The sequence below is a fragment of the Bos javanicus genome, chromosome 20 (genome assembly GCF_032452875.1).
Source record: "Bos javanicus breed banteng chromosome 20, ARS-OSU_banteng_1.0, whole genome shotgun sequence".
NCBI lineage: Eukaryota > Metazoa > Chordata > Mammalia > Artiodactyla > Bovidae > Bos > Bos javanicus.
In genome coordinates this window covers 50341843-50368304 of record NC_083887.1, presented here as the reverse complement: position 1 = coordinate 50368304, position 26462 = coordinate 50341843, and the positions used below count along the sequence as shown (strand labels likewise).

General features: G+C 37.3%; 1 protein-coding gene and 1 pseudogene across 4 annotated transcripts in view; both read right to left on the bottom strand.

Moving 5' to 3' along the window:
- The window catches only part of CDH12 (cadherin 12), a 1193543-nt gene that overhangs the window by 968481 nt on the left and 198600 nt on the right, over positions 1–26462 (bottom strand). The gene's annotated exons all lie outside the window — the stretch shown is intronic.
- On the bottom strand, positions 429–22138 carry LOC133233722 (S-formylglutathione hydrolase-like; annotated as a pseudogene).

The following is a 26462-nucleotide window of genomic DNA, read 5'->3' as shown; positions in this document are numbered from 1 at the left end:
GTGAACTGAGTCTCCTGAGTATGTGTATCACTTCTCTATCAGTGAATTTGATCACTCACTTATAAAGATTACTTTGAAAATTAATGGTATTAAGTATTATATACTCTATAACTGATAACAAAATGATCAAATATTCTAAATTGCTGCTGCTGCTTAGTCACCTCAGTCATGTCCAGTCTGAATGTTTGTAACCCTGTGGACTGTAGCCAACCAGGCTCCTCTGCCCATGGGATTCTCCAGGCAAGAATACTGCAGTGGGTTGCAATGCCCTCCTCCAGGGGATCTTCCTGACCTAAGGAGCAAACCCACATTGCCTGTGTTTCCTGCATCGGCAAGAATGTTCTTTACCAGTAGCACCTCATGGGAAGCCCCTCAAATACTTCTATGGTCATCTCTAAGCAATAGACAAGTGATTATTAAAAGTGACTTTTTCCACAACAACAACAACAAAACATTAAAAATATAACATGGGATAAATTAGGGAATATAAAATTGTGTGTAAATCTTAGGTAAAAATCAAATCCTGAAAGATGATGTTGTGAAAGTGCTACACTCAATATGCCAGCAAATTTGGAAAACTCACCAGCAACCACAGGACTGGAAAAGGTCAGTTTTCATTCAAATCCCAAAGAAGGGCAATGCCAAAGAATGCTCAAACACCTGCACAATTGCCCTTATTTCCTGTGCCAGAAGGGTAATGCTCAAAATCCTTCAAGCTAGGCTTCAACAGTGAGTTAACTGAGAACTTCCAGATATACAAACTTGATTTAGAAAAGGCAGAGGATTAAATTGAGAACATTCATTGGATCACAGAAAAAGCAAGGGAATTCAAGAAAAACATCTACACATTCTTCATTGACTATGTTAAAGCCTTGGACTGTGTGGATCACAACAAACTGTGGAAAATTCTTCAAGAGACAGAAATACCACATCACCTTACCTGCCTCCTGAGAAACCTGTAGGCAGGTTAAGAAGCAAGAATTAGAAATGGACATGGAACATCCAACTGATTCAAAGTTGGAAAGAAGTTCATTAAGGCAGTATATTGTCACTTTGATTATTTAAATTATATGTAGAATATAATGTGCAAAATGCCGGGCCAGATGAAGCACAAGCTTGAAGCAAGATTGCTGGGAGAAAAATCAATAACCTCAGATATACCGATGACTTCACCATAATGGCAGAAAGTTCTTGATAATGGTGAAAGAGGAGAGTGAAAAGCCTGGCTTAAAACTCAACATTCAAAAAACTAAGATCATAGCATCTGGTTTTATCACTTCATGGCAAATAGATGGGGAAAAAATGGAAACAGTGACAGACTTTCTTTTCTTGGGTTCCAAAATCACTGCAGATGGTGATTGCAGCCACGAAATTAAAGGACACTTGCTCCTTGGAAGAAAAGCTATGACACACCTAGCTACTGCTACTGCTGCTAAGCCGCTTCAGTCATGTCCGACTCTGTGCGACCCCATAGATGGCAGCCCACCAGGCTCCCCCGTCCCTAGGATTCTCCAGGCAAGAACACTGGAGTGGGTTGCCATTTCCTTCTCCAATTGACACACCTAGACAGCATATTAAAAAGCATAGAAATCACTTTGCTGACAAATGGTGTTTGTGGTCAAAGCACTGATTTTTCCATTAATCATGTATGGATGTGAGAGTAGGGCCATAAAGAAGGTTAGAAAGCATAAATGAAAGTCATTCAGTTGTGCCTGACTCTTTGCGACCCCATAGACTATACAGTCCATGGAATTCTCCAGGACAGAATAGTTGAGTGGGTAGCCTTTCTTTTCTCCAGGGGATATTTCCAACTCAGCAATCAAACCCAGGTCTCCCACATTGCAGGCGTATTCTTTATCAACTGAGCCACAAGGGAAGACCAACAATACTGGAGTAGGTAGCCTATCCCAGTTCCAGCAGATCTTCCCAACCCAGGAATCAAACCAGGGTCTCTTGCATTGCAGGTGGATTCTTTGCCAACTTAAGTATCAGGGGAGCCATTAAAGAGGTTGAGTGCCAAAGAATTGATGCTTTTGAAGTGTGGTGTTGGACAAGACTCTTGAGAGTCCCTTCAACAGCAAGGAGATCAAACCAGTCAATCCTGAAGTAAATCAGCTCTGAATATTCATTGGAAGGACTGATGCTGCAGCTGAAGCTCCAATACTTTGGCCACCTGATGTAAAGAGCCAATTCACTGGAAAATACCGTGATGCTGGGAAAGACTGAAGAAACGAGGAGAGGGGAACAAGAGGGGATGTGATGGTTGGATGGAATCACCAATTCAACAGACATACCATGGGAAGCCTGGCATATTGCAGTGCACGAGGTTGCAAAGAGCTGGACACAACTGAGCAACTGAACAATAACAATTATATCCATTTGATTACCACTGAATCCCAAGCACAGGTTCTTATATGATCTCAGAATACACTTATATGATCTCATATATACACTTATATGATCTCAGAGTACACTTACTGAATAAAGAATATTTTATTCAATGACAATTCTGGCCAGACAGAAACCATTTTGAATTCAAAGCTTTCGACAAGTGCATGAAGTTTTACTGTATTGTCAAACATTCTCCTAAGTAGCCAGAAATATAAAGAAGAAATTAATGACTGCCTTCAAATTTAAACCTTGTTCTAGATTCTAGATGGTAAGCAAAGCACATAAACATCCACAGTTTGGGTAAGTTCTCTAATAGTTGTATACATCTTATGGGGTATATCTTATGAGGGTGCTTTGTTAGATTTAATATCTTTTATGGGAAAAAAAATGGGGGGCTTCCCCACTGGCTCAGACGGTAAAGGATCTGCCTGCAAAGCAGGAGACCCAGGTTCAATCCCTGGGTTGGGAAGATCCCCAGAGCCACTGGAGTGGCTCCATTATTCTTGCATGGAATATTTCATGAACAGAGGAGCCTGCTGGGCTATAGTACACAGGGTCACAAAGAGTAAGACATGACTTCTATAGATCATAAATCAATGAGTCATAAGACATGAATTGATATGTGAAGACATTAGTTCTATCCTCTGAAATTATTCAAAATATGTCCATTCTAGGTGGTATTGAAAGAAAGGACCCAAATTAAGCCAGAAAATATAATCTGCAGTCACCTTAAAATCTTTGCTTTTTTGTTGTTCAGTCTCTAAGTCATGTCCAACTCTTTGGGACCCCCCCATACCATAGTATGCCAGGCTCCTCTGTCTTTCACTGTCTCCCGGAGTTTGCTCCAATTCTTGTCCACTGAGTTAGTGATGGAAACCATCTCATCCTCTGCTGGCCCCTTCTCCTTTTATTACTGTTATTACTTAGCCTTAATAGGAAATTATATAAGAGTAAAAATGAAAAAAATATTTTTTCTAATATTTGGTCTTATATAGAGCTAGCTATTTTCAAACAAAGAAGGAAAGGACAATAATAAATGTAAAAAAAAAAAAAAAAGCTATATATTTTTCAGTGGGTTTCCCTCATAGCTCATTTGGTAAAGAATCTGCCTACAATGCAGGAGACCCTGGTTGGATTCCTGGGTCAGGAAGATCCACTGGAGAAGGGATAGGCTACCCACTCCAGTATTCTTGGGCTTCCCTTGTGGCTCAGCTGGTAAAGAATCTGCCTGTAGTATGGGAGACCTGGGTTTGATCCCTGGGTTGGGAAGACCCCTTGGAGAAGGGAAAGGCTACTCATTCCAGTATTCTGGCCTGGGTCACAAAGAGTCAGACACGACTGAGCGACTTTCACTTTCATTTATTTTCAATAGTTACAGATATCAAACGTTAAGAGGTAGTTCTTTCAGGGTAGCATCAATAGGAATGACTCTCTTTATCTCTTATTTGATTAGTTATCACATGAAATACATGTGAGGTATGAGTTTTAGAGATCTGTATTCCTAGATGTAACTACATTAAATGAATCCATTATTTTATATTACACAGACATTTTCCATTAAATTAAGAAATCAATATATCTCCATTAAACTTCCAAGTTTATGGAAGTATATTTGAGGTTATCCATAGGGCAAGCAGACAAGATATATTCACAGTTGTTGCTCTGTTGCAATGAAAATCCATAAAAAATCCAATCTACAGCTTTTTAAAATGTCTGCCTCTAGAAATAGTAAAGGCATATGACAATGATTCATTTCCATTTGAATATAATGATCTCATCATTCTTATAATAAAAAACTATCAGGTTCAGTGATTAGAAGAAATTCTGTTTACTGGTAAATAAAATTAGTGAATCAGAATTGACGTGTATATACATTCCTACTAGAATGAAATCTCACATTCATGACATTCAAGATAAAAAGAATTAGGAATTTTGAGTACAAGAAAAATATCTCCTCCTCTCATAAAGATATTACTACAGGTACATTTTTGATGATCTACCCTCTTAACAAATATGATTTAAAATGTAAGGAACTATTTCTGTTAATTAAATTGTTGCCATTTAAAACAATTTTTTTTTCTCTGAATTTAACTTGTAAAGTTCTCTTACATGCCAGATCATTTGTTTGTATGGATTCCAAGCAATCACTGCCTCATTTACCCTCACTTGTTATTTACTGAACATTAGCTAGAAGGCACAGAGAAGGCAATGGCACCCCACTCCAGCACTCTTGCCTGGAAAATCCCATGGACAGAGCAGCCTGGTGGGCTGCCGTCTATGGGGTTGCATAAAGTTGGACACAACTGACGTGACTTAGCAGCAGCAGCTAGAAGGCAAGCTCCTTGAAGACCATTTCCTTCCACACAAATGTTGCTATTCCATGTAAAATGTGAAGAAACAAGTTCAGAGCACTTTGATGGCTTTTCTGAAAACATGAAGCTGGAAAAGGCAAGTTCTAGAATGAAATCCAGTTGTTTATGTTTACTGCTCTTTCAACAACTGAATCATGTAATAAGATGATTCAATGATGATCATTTTTCAGGATATGTGGATTATCACACTGGGTGATTCTATCATTCCTGGACCATCACTTAGAACATTTTGGAGTGAAATAAAGCATATTACTTACTCTTCATTTACATTTTTATTTAAATCTCTATCTTTCTCATATATATTTTAGAATATACCCTTCACTGACCCTCACCGCCTGTAATCCTGAAAAGCTTCATCTTGATACTACATCACTGTACATTTATTATGTACCAATTACTGTATATGTTCCCCAATTCATAAGCATCTTAATTCTCATCTATGAGAAGCATAACTGCATTCATTAAATTTTTTTAAATGTATTTTTAAAATTTCTGAGATTGTTGTTTTATTACACAGCTATAAATATATGCTTATGGGCTGTGCATTCAAGCAGAAGGTGTGTCAGAAATCCACAAATTTTAATTAATCACTGCATGATTAAACCACTTGAATTATTTCTAAATACACATCCTATAAAATTATACTATAACAGAGGAGTGCTTTGAAAGTATATATTTTATTCTACTCTGTATTACAACTGCAGTAACTGTTAAGCAAGATGACTAAGCCCTTAGTTATTTACTTATGTAAAAAGAATACATAATATATTACGTATATATAATACCCTGTAGATTTTCTTTCTTATTACTGAATGCCACATTTTAATGAGAATGAAGCTCTAAAGTTCATTTTTAATTGTGTTTCATCTCCTTTTAACCTAAGAAAAAAATTTGATCATGTAAAATCACTTTGATAAGTTGCATGCCTGACTCATACTTTTTCAGATAATTAGCGGAGATCATTGTATGCTGGGTGAAATAGGGGCTGTGAAATCATGATCTGTCACATCATTTTAGTTCTAATAAACTTAGGGAATCATTTTTGAGATATGCTACATATTTAGCTATTCAAGAAGTAATGTGTTTCAGAGCTAAAGACTGACTTCAACTTTTTAATTTGTCTAAATGATTCTGCATATTGCCCCTTCTAAAGTTATCATAAGTCATACCGTTCATTTTCCAAAAATGTTGCTAAATATAATAAACTTTGAAACTCTGAAATTGTTTCAGATTTTGAGAAATAGCTTCTTATGCTGTTTCTAATCTGAATTATAGGCAGATTTAAGAGAAGGGATTTTGCTTGCTTTTATAAATTTTGTATATATTCTTAACATGTCATTCAGTATAGAATGGGTGCAAGGCTTACTTTTAATCATTTTCTTTTATTTTGCCTTCTGTATCTGACAATATGACATGAAATCTATCAAACAGCAGAACAAAATAAAAAAGTTCCAAATACAAACATACACATTTGCACACACACACATACACACACACACACACACACACACTTGGCATGGCTACGTAAATCAAACTACAATTTCTACAGTGTTAAGAAAATATGAATCTCTTTATTCAGTAATGGAGTCTCCTTGTATTCCTTAAATCAATAGTTCATTGAACCCGAAGGAAAACTTTCAAGCACTGGCACATATAAAATCTGGTTTATGCAGTGTGCCAGAACTTGTTCAATATGAGAAATGAGTCCAGCTGTTAAAATAAAAATGAACTTATGATACAAACTCTTTGAGAACAAGGCATTTTCAAACATCAAAACTTCAGGATATCCCTGCTATTACATCAGTATTTGTGGACATCCATAGATACTTAATATTTTGGAAGAAATGAAGAGTTTTGTAAAAACCTAAGAGTACTAAAGAAGAGGACAACAGAGGATGAGATGGTTGGATGGCATCACTGACGCAACGGACATGAGTTTGAGTGAGTTCTGGGAGTTGGTGATGGACAGGGAGGCCTGACGGGCTGCAGTCCATAGCGTCACAAAGAGTCAGACAAGACTGAGTGACTGAACTGAGCAAGTATAAATAAAATTTGCTTCATTTAAGTCAAGCAAGTAATATTTGGTCTTTTTACACTTCACTCTAAAAAGTAGACAGATATCAACATACAGTATAAAAGTTCCTAATATGACAGTTTGTACGTAAAAGAGTTTCTATTGAAAATTTTAAGTGAAGATGGGCAGACCTCACAAAACATGTATTATGCTAACACCTTATTAAAACCTTCCTAAACCATTTATTTACAGGATTAACTTCACAGAAACATTTTATTTTCTGTTTAAAGTAGTTTAAAGTAGAATTAGTAACAATTTCTCCTCTAAAATTCTAACTTTTCTATACTTTTGAAAATGGTTTCTGGAATATTAATTTGGATGCAAAATGTGGGTCACTGTGTATAGGCAACTAAAGAATGAATTTCTCCTATAGTTCTACTGAGGGGTAACTTCCACCCTTCAGAAAAAAATTAATAAAAAAATTGATTACTAACTTATCAAACTAGATGTTAACTAGTGAATTCACAATTTCACTATCAACTAAAGCAAAAATATTCCAACCATACCAAATATCATCCAGTGAGATGATCTGTAAACATGATCTATAAAAATGTAACTGAGAAACTTACTCTTTTTTTCCCTACAGTTTGAAAACTGTAATGAATTTTTTATTATCTTTCTTTTAATTCCGTGTAGGTTTATTCTGGCTGATAACATGATCTATTGTTCTCTGAGCCACGGTGAGATTGCCATTTCTTAAACAGACAGCACTTATTGGAAATTAAATCTCTACTAATGTATTATAATTATTACTTGAGGGTAATTTGCAGCTCCAGCAGGGAGTCACAGCCAATATGAAGGTAACGTTTCTTCCAGGGAGCTGTTAATATTTCCTCTATGCTGAAATCCCACATAATGGATCTTGCCTATGGCTGATTAATGATTTCAGAGCTGGAACAGTGATTTGTAGCTAAATCAGTCCTCACTGGAGGAGATATAGGGTAATTTCAGTCAATACTGTTAAATAAGTGTAAACAGTAACTTCAGTTAACACACATGTAATCTAGTAGGCAAGAAAAGGAGAAGCAATAAAAGAAGTAAATAATGGTGATCCTGCTGCCCGTGCATTTCATTTACACTTAGAACAGATACGGGCAAGTAACACACTGCAGTGTCATCAAGCCCATGAAATTGCTTCACTGCAACACATTTTTCTGCATTGAAAAAGCAATTTCCCAAACAAGTAAAAGCAAATTGAGCTAAGTGCCTAAAATAAATCAGGATCCTTCCCTCCATTCTTTAGTTGATATCACCTTCCTCGCTGAAAAAGAAATTGGATAGATAACTTGGAATGAAACTTGTGCAAGACAGATTTAAAGTAAGGAAAAAGGTTTCATTTAGGAAAATGCCATGAGAGCATGCAGTATTCTAACATGATGCATGGTACCCAAGCTCTGAAGATTCCATCTTCACCCCAAATAATGCAGGACAATCCAGTTACAGTCACTGGACAATCTGACATCCCTTTGCCCTACAGCCTACATGAGGATTGGATAAAATCAGAATTCTCTAGTCGCTCAACTTAATCCTTCTCTGTTAACATAAAGCCAACATCAGTAAAAAGGGAATGGTATAACTGTAGTTAACGACAACATTAAGGACCTTAATGTGCATCTTCCGGTGTTTATTTCACTAATAGTCCTGCTTCCCACTGTTCCTGTTCTAAATGGAACATCTGCAAACATTCTGATAGGGGTTGTTTGCCTCAGGTCCCTGACTTTTGACTAGCAAAATTATTTAAGAAGAACTTAATGTAAATAACACTCAGGGAAAGGAGAAATTCTAGTGAGTTAAAGCTGAGGGTCCAACAAGTTTCTACTGAACAGCACAGGGAACTCTGCTCAATGTTATAGAGCAGACTGGCTGGGCGGGGAGTTTTGAGGAGAATGGGTAAAGGCTGAATTCCTTTGCTGTCCACCAGCAACTACTATAACATTGTTACTTGGCTACTCTCAGATACAGAATAAAAAGTTAAAAAAAAAAAGTTAAAAAAATAGCTAATTTCTAGATATACACTTATTTGAGCAATGCTATTACCGTGTTCATGTGAGTGAGAAATGCTGATATTTCTGCTGCTAAGTCGCTTCAGTTGTGTCTGACTCTGTGCGACCCCAGACACGGCAGCCCACCAGGCTTCCCTGTCCCTGGGATTCTCCAGGGAAGAACACTGGAGTGGGTTGCCATTTCCTTCTCCAATGCGTGAAAGTGAAAAGTGAAAGTGAAGTCGCTCAGTCGTTCCCAACTCTTAGAGACCCCACGGACTGCAGCCTACCAGGCTCCTCTGTCCATGGATATTCCAGGCAAGAGTACTAGAGTGGGGTGCCATTGCCTGCTGATATTTCTACTTAGCTGTATATTTCCAGGTAAAACATAATATCAGTATGTAGACCACAACTTTATTCAGTTTTCAAGAACCTGGATGAACCCAGACTTACTAAATATCTAGAAGAAACATTTGCATGGGTAACATGACATTTTGTGTCTGTACTGCTAGTGAAGGAATGTACCGAAAAGGGCTAAAATAATTGGCATTAGGTTTCTAGGAGTTATGTCTGAGCCTGTGTTCAATTTAGACTTTTAAATACACTACACAGCTCATGAACACAGGTGTGTGCCTAAGTATACATATCCCTTCATTCAGAATCTATACCAAATTACATCTTCATCTTTAATCAAATCAAAGTTTCTCAGTTAATAATACTAAACAAGATATATGAGTATATTTTTTCTGATGGGATCAAAAAGTCAAGTGCAGAATGAATTCTGCAAAGGGGTAAGTTTCTTCTTTTGATAATAAAAGTAGGTTTTTTGTGGACCCTTATAGATATATTTTATCTGGTTATTTGAAGTCAACATCTTGGCTTCATATTCTATTGATTATTTTAAATACATCCTTAATAAATAAAATTCACAAAAAATAATTCACCCATTTAAAATGTACAGTTATTTGGATTTAATATATTCACAGTTTGTGAAATCTTCACCATAATACCATTATATAACATTTTCATCCCCCAAAATGAAACCCTCCACTGATTAACAATCACTCCCTAGTCCTACACCCTATCCTCAGTTATGTGTTGTTTAGTTGCTACATCCTGTCGTACTCTTGGCGATCCTATGGACTATAGCCCACCAGAGTCCTGTCCATGGGATTTTCCAGGAAAGAATACTGAAGCAGGTTGCCATTTCTTTCTCCAGGGAATCTTCCCAGCCCACGGATCAAACCCTCATATCCTGCATTGCCAGTTGGAGTTTTACCACTGAGCCACTAAGAAAGCCCACCCTCAGTTTCTAGGAAACTAGAATTTATTCTGGTTCTATATATTTGCCAATTCTCTATAAGTCATAATAGAATCAAACAATACATGGCCATTTAGCATATTTTCAAGGTTCACCTTGTGTTGTTTTTCAATCACTGTCATGCCAACTCTTTGTGACCCCATGGATTGCAGCACACCAGGCTTCCCTGCCCTTCACTATCTCTTGGAGCTTGCTCAGACTCATGGCCATCGAGTCTGAGATGCTATCGAGCCATCTCATCACCTGTTGCCCCCTTCTCCTTTTGCTTTCAACCTTTCCATCCTCATGCATGGTCTTTTTCAACGAGTTCTTCACATCATGTGGCTAAAATATTGGAGCTTCAGCATCAGTCCTCCCAATGAATACTCAGGTTTGATTTCATTTAGGATTGACTGGTTTGATCTCCTTACTGCCCAAGGGACTCTCAAGTGTCTTTGCTAGCAACACAATTCAAAGGCTATATTCACTGCCATTCAGCCTTGTTTATAAGTGAACTCTCACATTCAGACATGACAATTGGAAAAACCATAGCTTTGGCTATATGGACCTATGTCAGCAAAGTCATATCTTTGGTTTTCAATATGCTAACTAAGTTTGTCATAGCTATCCTTCCAAAGAGCATGTGTCTTTTAATTTCATGCCCACAGTCACAATCCACAGTGATTCTGCAGCCCAGGAAAATAAGATCTGTCATGGTTTCCACTTTTTTCCCCATTCATTTGCCATAAAGTAAAAGGACTGGGTACATTCCAGGTTCCTATGAAATATTATTCTTTACAGCATCAGACTTTACTTTCATCACCAGACACATCCACAACAAGGTATCATTTCCACTTAGGCCCAGCCAATCCATTCTTTCTGGAGCAATTAGCAATTGCCTTCACTCTTCCCCAGTAGCATGTCAGACACCTTCCAACCTGGGAGGCTTATCTTCTGGTGACATAATTGTTTACCTTTTCATACTGTTCATGGGATTCTTGCAGCAAGAATACTAGTTTGCCATTCCCTCCTCCAGTGGCCCGCATTTTGTCAGAATTCTTCACTATGACTTGTGCATTTTATATGATCCTGCATGGCATGAAACTCATAGTTTCATTGAGTTATGCAAGCCCCTTTGCCATGACAAGGCAATGATCCATGCAGGGGATAAAATATCTGGCCATTTAGTGCATTTCAAGGTTCACCCTTGTAGTATGCATTAATATTTCATTACAGTGTAGAAAAATATTCCACTGTGTGAATACAATACAATTTTTGTTCCATTCCTCAGTTGGTGAGCATCTGGGTTGTTGCCACTCTTCTAAGATTAGGGACAGTGTTGTTATGAACAGAAAATTAAGATTATGGCAGCTGGTCCCATCATTTCATGGCAAATAGATGGGGAAACAATGGAAACAGTGGCAGACTTTATTTTGGGGGGTTCCAAAATCACTGCAGATGGTGACTGCAGCCATGAAATTAAAAGACGCTTGCTCCTTGGAAGAAAAGCTATGACCAACCTAGACAGCATATTAAAAAGCAGAGACATTACTTTGCCAACAAACGTCCATCTAGTCAAAGCTATGGTTTTTCAAGTAGTCATGTATGGATGAGACAGTTGGACTATAAAGATAGCTGAGCATCCAAGAATAGATGCTTTTGAACTGTCAGGTTGGAAAAGACTCTTGAGAGTCCCTTGGACTGCAAGGAGATCCAACCAGTCCATTCTAAAGGCGATCAGACCTGGGTGTTCTTTGGAAGGAATGATGCTGAAGCTGAAACTCCAATACTTTGGCCACCTGATGCAAAGAACTGACTCATTGGAAAAGACCCTGATGCTGGGAAAGATTGAAAGCAGGAGGAGAAGGGGATGACAGAGATGAGATGGTTGGATGGCATCACTGACTTGATGGACATGAGTTTGAATAAACTCTGGGAGTTGGTGATGGACAGGGAAGCCTTGTGTGCTATGGTCAATGAGGTCACAAAGAGTTGGACATGACTGAGCAACTGAGCTGAACTGAACTGAACAATTGTTAACCAGTTTGTGTGTGGACATATGTTTTCATTTCTCTTAAGTATATACAAGGAGTAGAATTGTGGGGGCATGTGAAAACACTAATATTTTGAAATATATGAAACTGTTTTGAAAGCAACTGTACTATTTTGCATTCCCATCATCAGTCTACAAGTGTTTCAAGTTTTGTCAAATCATTACAACACTTGTTATTATAGCTATCCTAGTAGGTGAGAAGTGTTGTGTTACTTCATTATGGTTTTGATTTGAATTTCCTTAATGACTGTTGATATTGAACATTTTTCAAGTGTTTAATGGGTATTTGCATATTCTTTGGATTCCATGCCATTTTTAATTTGAGTTGTCTCTTTATTATTGAGTCACAGGAATTAGTTTTATATTCTGCATATAACTCTCATATATTTGTCTTGAAGATATTTTTCCCTTACTGTGAGTTATCTTTCACTTCATTGATAGTGTCTTTTGATGCACAAGTATTTTCAGCTCTCATGTCATTCAATTCATTTAATTTTCTTTCTGTTGTTTCTTCTTTTGGTATTATGTCTAGGAAGTCTTTACCTAACCCAAAGTAATGATTTATTTTTATGTATTCTTCTAAGAGTTTCATCATACATAATTCTTAGATTTTCATCTATGATTCACTTTGAGTTGATTTTTGTGTGTTTTAGGGAAAGACCCAGCTTTATGTATTCTCTATGGATATTCAGTTACCCTAGCATCATTTGTTGACAAGCCTAGTTATTTAGTTTTTCATATTGAATAAGATACTTATCTATTCTAAACCTAGTGTCTTCATTAGTAGGATGGGGTGACTGATAAAAGTTTTTAATTCACTAAAGTAGCTTTAGGATTGAATTCAGTAATACATATGAAATTTCTAATACAATATTTAATGCATAGTAAATACCTGCATTTTAGCTTGTAATAGGTCTTCATAGCATAACTTTACCTATTTTTCCCCCCGAGTTAGGTCTCCTGACTATATTACCTGGTGCTTGTGAAAGAATTGTATTCTTAAAATGTTCTGTTTTCCTTATCCTTGAGTGAAGAATAAAAGGGAAATCAGAAAGAAAGTTCTCCCCTGTAGCTCAAATGGTAAAGAATCTTCCTGCAACACATGAAACCCAAGTTCAATCCCTGGGTCAGGAAGAGCCACTGGAGAAGGGTATGGAAATCTACTCCTTTATTCTTCCCTGGAGAATCCCATGGACAGAGGAGCCTGGCGGGCTACAGTGTGTGGGATTGCAAAGTTGGACATGACTGAGCAACTGACACTACTACTACTACTACTCAGAAAGAAAGGGAGAAAGTTGTCAACATGTGACTCTCTCTCAGCCTCTCCTTAAGGACTGTCTCATAAGACAAACCACCCTGAGAAATAGAGAATGATTGAAAACGTGCTATTCTTAATGGAATTATACCATTTTCATGTTCATACAGTTACAGTACCCTAACATTTGTTAGCATTTGTTTGTTGATTGAAGGCTACTCATACAAGTGTCATTTACTGTGGTATAATGAGAAAGATATTTATCTTTATCCTTATTGCTAGCACAGGGCTCCTAAAACCTTTGAAATATCCTGAGTGATAAGGATGAAAGGAGCATCTTTTGTCTTAATGAGGCAAATTTTATGGCCCCTCAATAGCTTCAGGATGAGGACAAGGTTCAGAGTCCTTAAGGTGTCTGTGCTAGAGGAGTGGTACACCTGGAGGGCATGGGAGTTCTACACCATCTCACTTATGGTGATCTATCCATCTATTTCATTTGGCTGTTCCTGTGTTGTATGTTTCTAAATGAATTGGAGACAGTAATAAATCATTTTCCTGAGTTGTATGAGATATTTTAGCAAATTATCAAATTTGAGGGTGAGCTCCTAGGAATCCCTGACTTATACCTGTTCAATCACATGTATGTGTGAGTTAATCAAAGGTAAAAGTAACCTTTGCAAGTTGCCAGCTATGCAATCTTGAGAGAATTTTGTTTGTTCCATGATGTTAACAATTACTCTCAGTAATTCCCTGAGAATTACATGAGATAGTATACGTGGAAGAGCTGGCAAGATATGAAGCACTAAACAAATGTTATTTACTATTAAGTTAACTTCAATTTGAGAAAGAAAATACAACTCAAAACCAAATTTTTAGAAATATAAAAAATAATGATTATTTAAAAGATTTAAAATAGTCTAATAAGCTCTATGGGTATAATTATATAAAAGAATATAAGCCATATTGTTGCTGGCATATTTAAATTATTAACACAGACTTTCAAATAAAAAATAATGGTGAATTACCTGAACCTGGAACTCTTTTTCTCTTTACTGAGTTCATATTGCACAGATTTTTGGATCCATTGATTAACTATTCATGAACCTAACCATAATGCAATATTTCTATGATATTCTTTTCTCAATAACCAATGGTACCATCTGCCAACATGAGTATTTTTCTCATCACTAAAAATCAGATGAGTGTGTAATTATCCCACTGAAATGGAATTTCTCAAGGAAAGGAAATGGAAGAAACATTTTCTTGTTGCATTGGATGAGAAAAGACTGCTAAATATGTTGAGATGTTTTATAACTTTATATAAAACCATAACACATCAACATAAATAAACATCAATGGAGGCATAGCACTCTGTGTTATTAATTACAGAAATCTCATATTTTAAGTCTCTTGACACTTAGGTTAGAACTAAATGATGACTGAGAATCTCACCTAGCATTAATTACCAAGAAGGTGCTTTGAATGATAATAAAACTGTCAATTAACATTTATTTACTTTTGAAACAGGTGTTAAATGATTGATTTCAAAGTGTGATAATAAAGTTTGCTTTGTAACTAGAGCTGTGAAAAATATTCAGTCTAAACTAAAAGAAGCTAAAAAAGAGCAAGTTTTCTAGATTTAAGTAAACAATAGTGCCCTAAATAATTATATTCGCACCACGGATAATCTCTAATATTCCAGTATGTATCAGTAATACATATTTTTCTTTCAGCATATTCAGCAATAGTCCAAAAGAATTTGAAAAATGTCCTGATTTCAAACTTTCAGAACTACAGAGACAAGATATATAAGGTAGCAATAGAATAAGGATAAGGAATAACGAATGGATAAGGAATATCTAGAAGGTGGATAAGGAATGGTGTGAGGGGATATTCTGCATTTAGGTGGTATCCACGTGGCCATCAAAATATCTTTGGTCCTCAGCTAACAGTAGAAATGTTTGTGCCATACTACAATTACTGTACTAAGAAAATTCTTGTTCTTAGAATCCTTACAAAGATAGCATATGTGGAACAGGTGCATAGTATTGACAGCACATCTTTGAGGTACTTTTCTAACATTATAATGAAATGGTTACAAAGCCAAAATAAAAATGATTAAAACTGGAAAATAATTTCCTGACATTAAGTAGAAACACATACCAGAAATGTACCCACATTTTGGCTTATGAATTGCAAGAATTAACAAATAAAGATTGGGAAGATACACAAGGTTCAAACTGGACAGGGATGTGTCAATAATTCTACTTAGGTTCCAAATGTTCAGTTTTATTCAAACAATATTTAATAACAATTAAACAAACTCTACATAGATTACCTGCATGGCTAAGTTGAAAGGGATAAGGTTTGGGGATATGAATCAAGGTAGAAACACAATATATGCTTGATTCTTAGAATCACACAAACTATGGGCAAAGTCATGGTTACAAATAAGTATAATAAAATGAATTTTATTAAATTCTTTTATGTGCTGCGCTTAGTTGCTCAGTGGTGTCTGACTCTTTTTGACTCCGTGGACTGCAGACTGCCAGGCTCCTCTGTTCATGGGGATTCTCCAGGCAAGAACACTGGAGTGGGTTGCCATGCCTTCCTCCAAGGGATCTTCCCAACCCAGGGATAAAACACAGGTTTCCTGCGTTATAGGTGGATTCTTTACCATCTGAGCTACCATGGAAGCCCAAGAATACTGGAGTGGGTAGCTTCTCCTTTCTCCAAGGGGATCTTTCTGATCCTGGAATCAAACCAGAGCCTCCTATATTGCGATTGGATTATTTACCATCTGAGCCACCAGAGAAGCCCAAATTCTCTTATGTGATGATTAATTTTATATGTCAACTTCACTTGCTGATGAGATACCCAGATATCTGGTTAAATGTTATTTCAAAATGTGTCTGTGAGAGTGTTTCCAGAAGAAATTAGCATTGGAATGGGTAGGGTAAGTAAACAGATGGACTCTCCATGATATGGCATCATTGGAATCATATGAAACGATATGGGCATCATTTAATCACTGAAGTCTTGTACAGAATACAAAACAGAGGAAGGAAGAACTCACACTTTCTATCTGATGCTGGATAGCCTCACTGATGCAATGAACATGAACCTGGGCAATCTCCTGGAGATGGTGAGGGACGGATAGGCCTGGCGTGCTGCAGTCCATGGAGTCATAAAGAGTTGGACATGACTGGGAGAATGAACAGCAAGAAAAATCTAATAGCTAGGGTTTCCCAGGTGGCGCTAGTGGTAAAGAACCCACCTGCCAATGCAGGAGACCTATGAGACACAGGTTTGATCCCTGGGTCAAGGAAATCTCCTGGAGAAGGAAATGGCAACCCACTGCAGTATTCTTGCCTGGAGAATCCCATAGACAGAGGAGCTTGGTGGGGTACAGTCCATGGGGTCTCAAAGAGTAGGACAGGGCTGAAGCAACTTAGCACACACTGAGAGCTTGAGTTGCAACATCAGTCTCTTGCTTTCAGAAAGGAACTTGTACCTTTGGATCTTAGCCCTTCAGACTCAGACTGGAACTATGCCCACCAGCCTTTGCAGGTCTCCTGTTTACAGATGGGAGATGGTGGGCCTTCTCAGCCTCCATAGTCACGTGAGTCAATTCCCCAAATCTCTCTTTCTCCCTAACTTGTAGATACATAGACAGACAGGAAAGAGAAAACTGTATAGTCAGAAATGGATATATGTAGAGACTTATAGTGAAGAAGGGAATGGCAACAGACTCCAGTATTCTTGCCTAGGGAGTTCCATGGACAGAGGAGGAACCTGGTGACCTATGCTACATGGGGTCACAAAGAGTTGGATACAACTGAGCAAAATTAACACACACACAGACTTGTAGATCTATTTCTCTGGATAACTACAACCATACATATTTTGTTACCAAAAGTCAGGTATTACTATTTACCGACCCAGCAATCGAACCAGGGTCACCTGCATTGCAGGCGGATTCTTTACCAACTGAACTATCAGGGAAGCCCTACTGTAACAAATACATACCCAAAAATGTGGAAGCAGTTTTGGACCAGGTTATTGGGTATAGATTGGAAAAGTTTTGAGGCATATGCTAGAAAAAGCCAAAGTTGCCACAAAGGAATTCTAAAAGCTAATCTGATAGACACTCAGAAAGTAAAGAGGAGACCTTTATATTAATATATACAAATATTAATATATATATATGCATGATATGTATATAAATTTCTATGCATATATATGCATCCATATGCATATGGTGTGCTGTGCTTAGTCACTCAGTCGTGTCCGACTCTTTGCAACCCCACTGACTGTAGCCTGCCAGTCTCCCCTGTCCATGGAGTTCTCCAGACCAGAATTCTGGAGTGGGTTGCCATGCCCTCCTCCAGGGGATCTTCCCAACCCTGGGATTGGACCTAGATCCCCTGCATTTCAGGATAATTTTTTACCATCTGAGCCATCAGGGTAGCCCTTAAATGCATATAAATTATACAAAATGACATGTGTTTTACCTAAGAGGATGTCATACAAAATAAAGAAATAAAGTGAAGTCACTCAGTCGTGTCCAACTCTGCAACCCCATGGACTGTAGCCTACCATGCTCCTCCATCCATGTGATTCTCCAGGCAAGAATACTGGAGTAGGTTGTCATTTCCTTCTTCAACACAAAATAAAGAACAAGCTTTACATTATATATTTTACCAATCAAAATGTATTTGTTGATGTTATGTAGTACATGCAAGTGTGCTAAGTTGCTTCAGTCATGCTCGATTCTGCAGTCCTGTGGACTGTAACCCACCAGTCTCCTCTGTCCATGGAATTCTCCAGGCAAGAATACTGGAGTGGGTTCCCATGCCCTCCTCCAGGGAATATTGCCAACCCAGGGATAGAACACTTGTATCCTGCAACTCTTGCATTGCAGGCAGATTCTTTACCACTGAGCCACCAGAGAAGCCAGTTATTACATATATATGTATAGGTACACAAATTTTGTATATGTGCTTTGTTACAAAACACATTTTTAGACTATTAATTTGATGGTAGCATAGTAGTCTGCTGTTTCATGAGTTACTTGTCTATCTCACTATTTTTTTTTTTTCAGGTTTGATATATTTATTCAGAGGGTTTTTCAACTACAGAATGCAGCATTTTTAGCATTATGAAATCCAAAGTTTTAAAATATTATTTCCTTGCAATTCTGTTTATTACAATGTTATAATCCTGAAGAGATTGTCTTATCTGAAGTTTTTCATGCACTCAGGTATTTTGCATGATGTCTTATGTGATCAGCAATAAAGGTTGCAATAAAGTAGTAGCTATGGTCATAACCCTCTCGTAATCTGAAGACAACAGGGCTTTTCTTTTCTGAACAAGCAGCTATGATGTTATCAGGAAGTAACTGTCCATCTGAAAGGAACTCATCATCTTTCCCTTGATCAATTATATCCAGCTGAGAACCTGGATAGGACTTCAGAAGGTAGGTAGCATCATAAGCCTCCGATTTACTTTGATCTGTTCCCAAATATCTGGTAAAGGCTTTTTTGCCCCAACATCAGAGCACTGGGTTGCAAAGTGGAGCAAATGCTGACACACATTTGTATTTTCTAGGATTCTTCAAAGCACAAATCAGAGCTCCATGGGCTCCCATAAAGTGGCCAAACACAGACATCCTTGGGGGTCCACTGGAAAATTGTCATTTACGAGTTGGGGAAGCTCCTTCATTACATAAGAGTACATTCTATAGTTAGTTTCCCAAAGATCTTCAGTAGCATCGACATAAAACCCAGCACCAGTGCCAAAGCCCCAGCTGTCCTCTTCTCCTTTAATAGTGCAGCCACCAGGGCTGGTATCTGGAGCAATGACCACAAGGCCATGTTCTGAGGTAGCTTGATGATAACCAGATTTTGATATAAAATTTTGTTCTGTGCTAGTTAAACCAGACAGCCAATATAGCACAGGGCATTTTCCAGTCTCTGCCTTTGGTGGTAAATAGAAAATTTCATTTTGCGCTTCAGTTCAACACTGTCATGTTCAAAATCTTTCTGCAGTCCTCCAAAGCACTTGCTGCTGGAAACCTATTTCAATGTCATTCTTCTTCTGTCCAATTACTGCTTGCTTTTTGGTCTGTACTAAAGGGTAGATGATACTCTGGTGGCGGTGGGAAGAACAGCTGCCTATCTCACTGTTTTAAAATGCTTAGTTATTTCACCAGTATGAAATTAGGATAAATTGCAAAATTGGAATAATTTTGGGCAAATAAGATTATTAAATCTTTCACATAAAGTGACAAAATGCTTTAGAGAATGTTGCATCTTTTTTGTCTCCATCAATAATTTTCTTCTTAGAAAATTCTTCAACATTCCAAAACCTAATAAGAATTTAGATACAATTGATTATGTTATTTATATGGCCTCATTTCTATATTAGATTTTAATTACATTGAAGTTAATTTGATATGTTAACAGAGTGATACTGTTAGACTATTTCTCCAATTAATTCAAAATGATTAATTGCTCAACACAGTTACAACATATTCTATTTCTTTAGCTGGCACATTTATTATGCAATCATTTACCCTGTATTCTAGAACCTGTTTATTATTTCTTTTTTTCACAAGAGCATTTCTATTTCAGCACTTGTTCATTTAGATTACTGAAGAATTCTAATACATTTTCAAAAATACTTCTTTGGAAACTATTTTATGTTTGTAGTTGTCTTATACCTCATATACCCTGACTCAATGCTCCTATTATTAATATCTTCCATTAAAATTATTATAATAAATTTTTAAATTATTTATAACACAGCATTCTTGTTCTTTGTTTTCTTCTTGAAAACTTTATTTATTTAAATAAACAATGGCAGTAATTTTTATTAACAATTTTATTGAAATCGCCTGGAATTTAGAGATCAAATCTACAATGATTGAAATCTGGATAAGATACTTTGCTAAGTCACTTCAGTCGTGTCCGACTCTGTGGGACCCCATAGACGGCAGCCCACCAGGCTCCCCCGTCCCTGGGATTTTCCAGGCAAGAACAGCTGGAGTGGGTTGCCATTTCCTTCTCCAATGCATGAAAGTGAAAAGTGAAAGTGAAGTCACTCAGTCGTGTCCAACTTCCAGCGACCCCCTGGACTGCAGCGCACCAGGCTCCTCCGTCCATGGGATTTTCCAGGCAAGAGTACTGGAATGGGGTGCCATTGCCTTCTCCTAAGATACTTTAGACAAATCTAAAAATTTAGTATCCATATACTCAATTTTTTAATTGATTTCAGGAAGATTTCTTTTCCTATATATTCTTTATATCTCTTGATAAAGATTTTACCCCTTATTTTCTCAATGAGAATATTAATTTGATTTGTTCATTCATAATTTTAATTGTCCATTTTAATAACATTGATTCTTCCAAACCATGAACACAGTATATCTGTCCATTTGTTTGTGTCATCTTCAATTTCATTCACCATATCTTATAGTTTTCTGAATATATGCCTTTTACCTCTCTGTTTAGATTTATTCTTAGGTATTTTTTACATTTTCAGTACAATTGTAAAAGAGATTGCTTTCTTAATTTATCTTTCTGATAGTTTGTTGTTAGTACATAGAAACATTGTACCCTTAGACTTTACTGAATTCATTCATAAATTCTAATGTGATTTCAGTGATTTCTCTAGAACTTTCTATAAATAGTATTGCCATCTACAAATAGTGACCATTGTACTTCTTTCGTCCCAATTTTCCTTTATTTACTTGTTTTTATTTTTTATTTTCTCTTCTAGGTGAATTCTACTGTAATATCATTATTGTCTGAAAATATGCTTAATTTCAGTTTTCTCAAATTTATGGGTATTTGTTTTGTGTTCTTGCATGTGTTCTCCCATTGATAATGTTCCATGTACTTAAAAACCGTATTCTGCTGCTTCTGGTTGGAATGGATACACACACACACACACACAGACACACACAGACACACACAGTATATCTAGTCTAGTATAATGTGTCCTTTAAGGCCAATATTTTCGTATTAATTTTTTATATCGATTATCTATATGGATGGGCTTCCCGTGTAGCTAAGTTGGGAAAGAATCTGCCTGCAATGCAGGGTTCGATTCCTGGGTGGGGACCCTGGAGAAGGAAAAGGCAAACCACTCCAGTATTCTTGCCTGGAAAATCTCATGGACAGAGGAGCCTGGTGGGCTACAGTTCATGGGGTCGCAACAGTCCTTGGGGTCACAACAGTCCATGGGGTCGCAGGAGTTGGACATGACTTAATGACTAAACCATCACTGTGGACGATCCATTCCTTGATATAAGTGATATGGTGAAGTCTCTTTCTATTATTGTGTTACTGTCAATTTCTCCATTTACATGTGTTAATAACTACTTTCTGTATTTAGGTGCTCCTATGGACAGAGAAGGCAATGGCACCCCACTCCAGTACAATTGCCTGGAAAATCCCATGGACGGAGGAGCCTGGTAGGCTGCAGTCCATGGGGTCGCTAAGAGTCGGGCACGACTGAGCAATTTCACTTTCACTTTTCACTTTCATGCATTGGAGAAGGAAATGGCAACTCACTCCAGTGTTCTTGCCTGGAGAATCCCAGGGACAGAGGGGCCTAGTGGGCTGCCATCTATGGGGTTGCACAGAGTCGGATACGATTGAAGCGACTTAGCAGCAGCAGCATGTTGAGTTTGTATATATATATATATATATTACAATTATATGTATCTTCTTGTTGGATCAGTTTATTACTATGTAATATTCCTTGTCTCTTGTTAGAGCTTTATTTTAAAATCTACTTTGTCTGATATGAGTATTGCTACTCTCACATTTTTTTTCCTTTTTCCATTTGTATTAAATATCTTTTTTCTATCACATCACTTTAGTTTGTGTATCTTTAGATCTGAAGATCATATCTTGTAGGGAGCACATATATGGGTCTTGTTTTTAACCATTCAGTCACTATATTTTTTGATTAGGGCATTGAGACTGTTTTAATTTAAAGTAATTCTTGCTAATATTGCTACTTAATTAATCACTTTCTGGTTATTCTTATTTTTCTTTTTTGTTCCATCTTTTCCTCTCTTCTTTGTGATTTGATGACTATCTGTAGAGTTTATTTGAATCACTATTTTTGTGTTTGTATATGTATGTATTTATTATAGGTTTTTAGTTTGTGTTACTATGTTGTTCACAAAAACATATACATGTTCATATATATTTATATGTACAATATATTTATAAAATATATAGGCTAAAATATAAAAATATATATGTACAAAAGTATATATGTGTGTGTGCTAATCACTCAGTCATGTTTGACTCTTTGTGATGCCATGCATTATAGCCTACCAGGCTCCTCTAGCCATGGAATTCTCCAGGCAAAATACTGGAGTGCATAGCCATTCTTTAGGGGATCTTTCCAACCCAGGGATCAAACCTAGGTCTCCTGTATTTTATATACATATGCACATGTGTGTGTGTGTGTGTTTGAACATATATATGGTTGATCTGTGTTCAAAAACATTCTAAAAACCCTATAGTTTTACTCACCGTTTCCTAATGTTTAATGTTTGAAATCATATTTTCCATATTTTATTTTTCAATTTTCCTTAACTGTGGATATGGATAAGTTTACTATTTTGTCTTTTAATCATCCTACTAGCTTTGTAAATGTTTAATTTACTAACCTTTACTGTATATTTGCTTTTACCAATGAGAATTTTCCTTTTTTTTTTAATATTCCTAGTTCTGGTCTTTCATTTTCCACATTGAGCAATCCCATAAACATTGCATGTGCAGCCTGTTTAGTGGTGCTGAACTCTTAGCTGTTGGTTGTTTCTAACACACTTTATCTCTCCTTCAATTCTGAATGACGATCTTGCCAAGTAAAGTATTTGTGGATGTAAGTTTTTTCTTTCATTTCTCTGAAAATATCACGTGACTCCCTTCCTGCCTGTAAACTTTCCCCTGTAAAACCAGTTGATAATCTTATGGGAGTTCCCTTGTAAGTAACTAGTTCTTTTCTCCTGCTGCTTTTAAGATTCTCTCCTTAGCTCTAATCTTTGCCATTCTAATTATAACCGGTTTTGGTATGTACCTTTTTGCGTTCACCTTTTTTGGGACTCTGTTCTTCCCAGACCTGGGTATCTGTTTCTTCCCTCAGAATATGGAGGTTTTTAACTATTATCTCTTCAAATACATTTTCTTCCCCTTTCTCTCTCTCTCTCTTCTCCTTTTGAGACCCCCATTATGGAAATATTAGTATGACGCTATCCCAAAGGCCTCATAAACTTTCCTCATTGTTTAAATTTTTCTGTTTCACTTGGGTGATTCCCACTATTCTGTCTTCCAGTTTGCTAATTCTGTTTCTTTGCATCATCCAATCTACTGTTGATTCCCCGTAGCGTATTTTGTTCAGCTATTGTATTCTTTAGCTATATTTGGCACTTCTTTATATTTTCTCTTTGTTTCACTATGTTCATCCATTCTTCTCCCAATTTGGCCATTACCATGAACTCTGCAGCAGGTATTGCTTATCTTGGTTCTTTCTCTGAGGTTTTGTCTTGTTCCTCCATTTGGAACATATTCTTCTATCTCTTCATTTTCCCTAATTCTCTGCACTTATTTTCTCCTTATTAGGTAGGTTGGTTCAGTTCAGTTCAGTTGCTCAGTCATATCTGACTCTTTGCAACCCCATTGACTGCAGCACACCAGGCCTCCCTATCTACACCAACTCCTAGAGTTTACTCAATCTCATGTCCATTGAGCTGGTGATGCCATCCAACCATCTTATCCTCTGTCATCCCCTTCTCCTCTTGCTTTGAATCTTTCCCAGAATCAGGGACTTTTCTACTGAGTCATTTCTTTGCATCAGGTGGCCAAAGTTTTGGAGTTTCAGATCAGTCCTTCCAATGAATATTCAGGACTGATTTCCTTTAGGATTGACTGGTTGGGTCTCCTTGCTATCCAAGGAAATCTCAAAGGTTTTTGTCAACACCACAGTTCAAAAGCATCGATTCTTTGGCACTTATCTTTCTTTATAGTTCAACTCTCACATCCATACACAAATACTGGAAAAACCATAGCTTTGACTAGACGGACCTTTGTTGGCAAAATAATGTCTCTGCTTTTTAATATGCTGTCTAGGTTGGTCATAACTTTTCTTCCAAGGAGCAATCATCTTTAAATTTCCTGGCTGCAGTCACCATCTGAAGTGATTTTGGAGCCCCTCCAAAAATAAATAAATAAAGTCTGTCACTGTTTCCACTGTTTTTTCATCTATTTGCCATGAAGTGATGGGACCAGATGCCATGATCTCAGTTTTCTGAATGTTGAGTTTTAAGCCAACTTTTTCACTCTTCTCTTTCACTTTCATAGCAAACACCCTCTTCCAACAACACAAAAGAAGACTCTACACATGGACATTACCAGATGGTCAATATCAAAATCAGATTGATTTATATATATATATATTTTTTTTTTGCAGCCAAAGATGGAAAAGCTCTGTACAGTCAGCAAAAACAAGACTGGGAGGTGACTGTGGCTCAGACTATGAACTCCTTATTGCCAAATTCAGACTTAAATTGAAGAAAGTAGGGAAAACCACTGGACCATTCAGGTATGACCAAAATCAAATACCTTACAACTATACAGTGGAATGATAAACAGATTCAAGAGATTAGGTCTGATAGTTGGAGTGCCTGAAGAACTGTGGATGGAGGTAGGTCGGTTATGTCTCCCCAAATCTTGGAGAAGTGGTCTTATGTACGAGATTGCCTGTGGAGCACAGAAGCATACTTCCCACTGATCATCACATACTAAGGTTACCCCCATGTGGGCTGCCAGAGCCTTTCTACTGTGGTGGGTCTGGGAGGGAGAGCTGGCCCTGGGTGCAGCTGGCTACTAGTCCTGCCTTGTGTAATGGGTCCTAGACTACTGCTGGAAAGTACTAAGTCCCTCCATGGGTTACTGTATGGCCTGGGGAGTAACAGGGTTGATACTGGTCCCTTGGTTAGGGAGTAAGCCTCTGGGGCTCATATGCTAGAGAGAGGCCTCTATAATTGTACATGCCATCATTTGAATGAAATTTCAAAATTGGCAGCCACTAGCAAATGTCCTCAGAGGAAATCACTGTTGCTTCAAGCCTTTATGGGAATTTCTGCAGAATCATCAGGTGGGTCTGTCCCAGGCTTTGTTTAAAATACTGTCTCTGCACTGGAATTCAGGTGAAGTTGAGTTAAGGGTGATCCAATTCCATCATGTTGGCCACACACTTACAGTTGATTTTTAAGCAATATAAATTTATCTGCAAATAATACATGTTTTTCAGAGAAGGCAATGGCACCCTACTCCAGTACTCTTGCCTGGAAAATACCATGGACGGAAGAGCCTGGTAGGCTGCAGTTCATGGGGTCGCTGAATGTTGGGCACGACTGAGTGACTTCACTTTCACTTTTCACTTTCATGCATTGGAGAAGGAAATGGCAACCCACTCCAGTGTTCTCGCCTGGAGAATCCAAAGGACGAGAGCCTGGTGGGCTGCTGTCTATGGGGTCGCACAGAGTCAGACACAACTTAGAAGTGACTTAGCAATACATATTTTTAACTCCCATAAAAAAATGAACTGCAGTGCTAAACATTAAAAAAATACACATTTTCCATTTAATTTTACTTTTGCTCCCTTTGCATCAAGGAAAATAGTATACTGATTTTATATCACAACAAAAATTCTCTATTTTTGTCAGTAATAGATATCAGATTCTGTCAAATACTTTTAGCACTTATTTTTTTGTAGTAAATATTTTCCCTATTCATTCCTTTTTATAGGCAAAAACTTCATTTTTCTATTTACATGTATCAGAATATATATAAGTACATATTTTCTATTTGCATTATTGCTGTTGTTCAAATGCTCAGTCACGTCTGACTCTTTGTGAACTCATGGACTGCAGCATGCCTGGCTTCCCTGTCCTTCACCATCTCCCAGAGCTTGCTCAAACCCAAGCCCATTTAATTGGTGACGCCATCC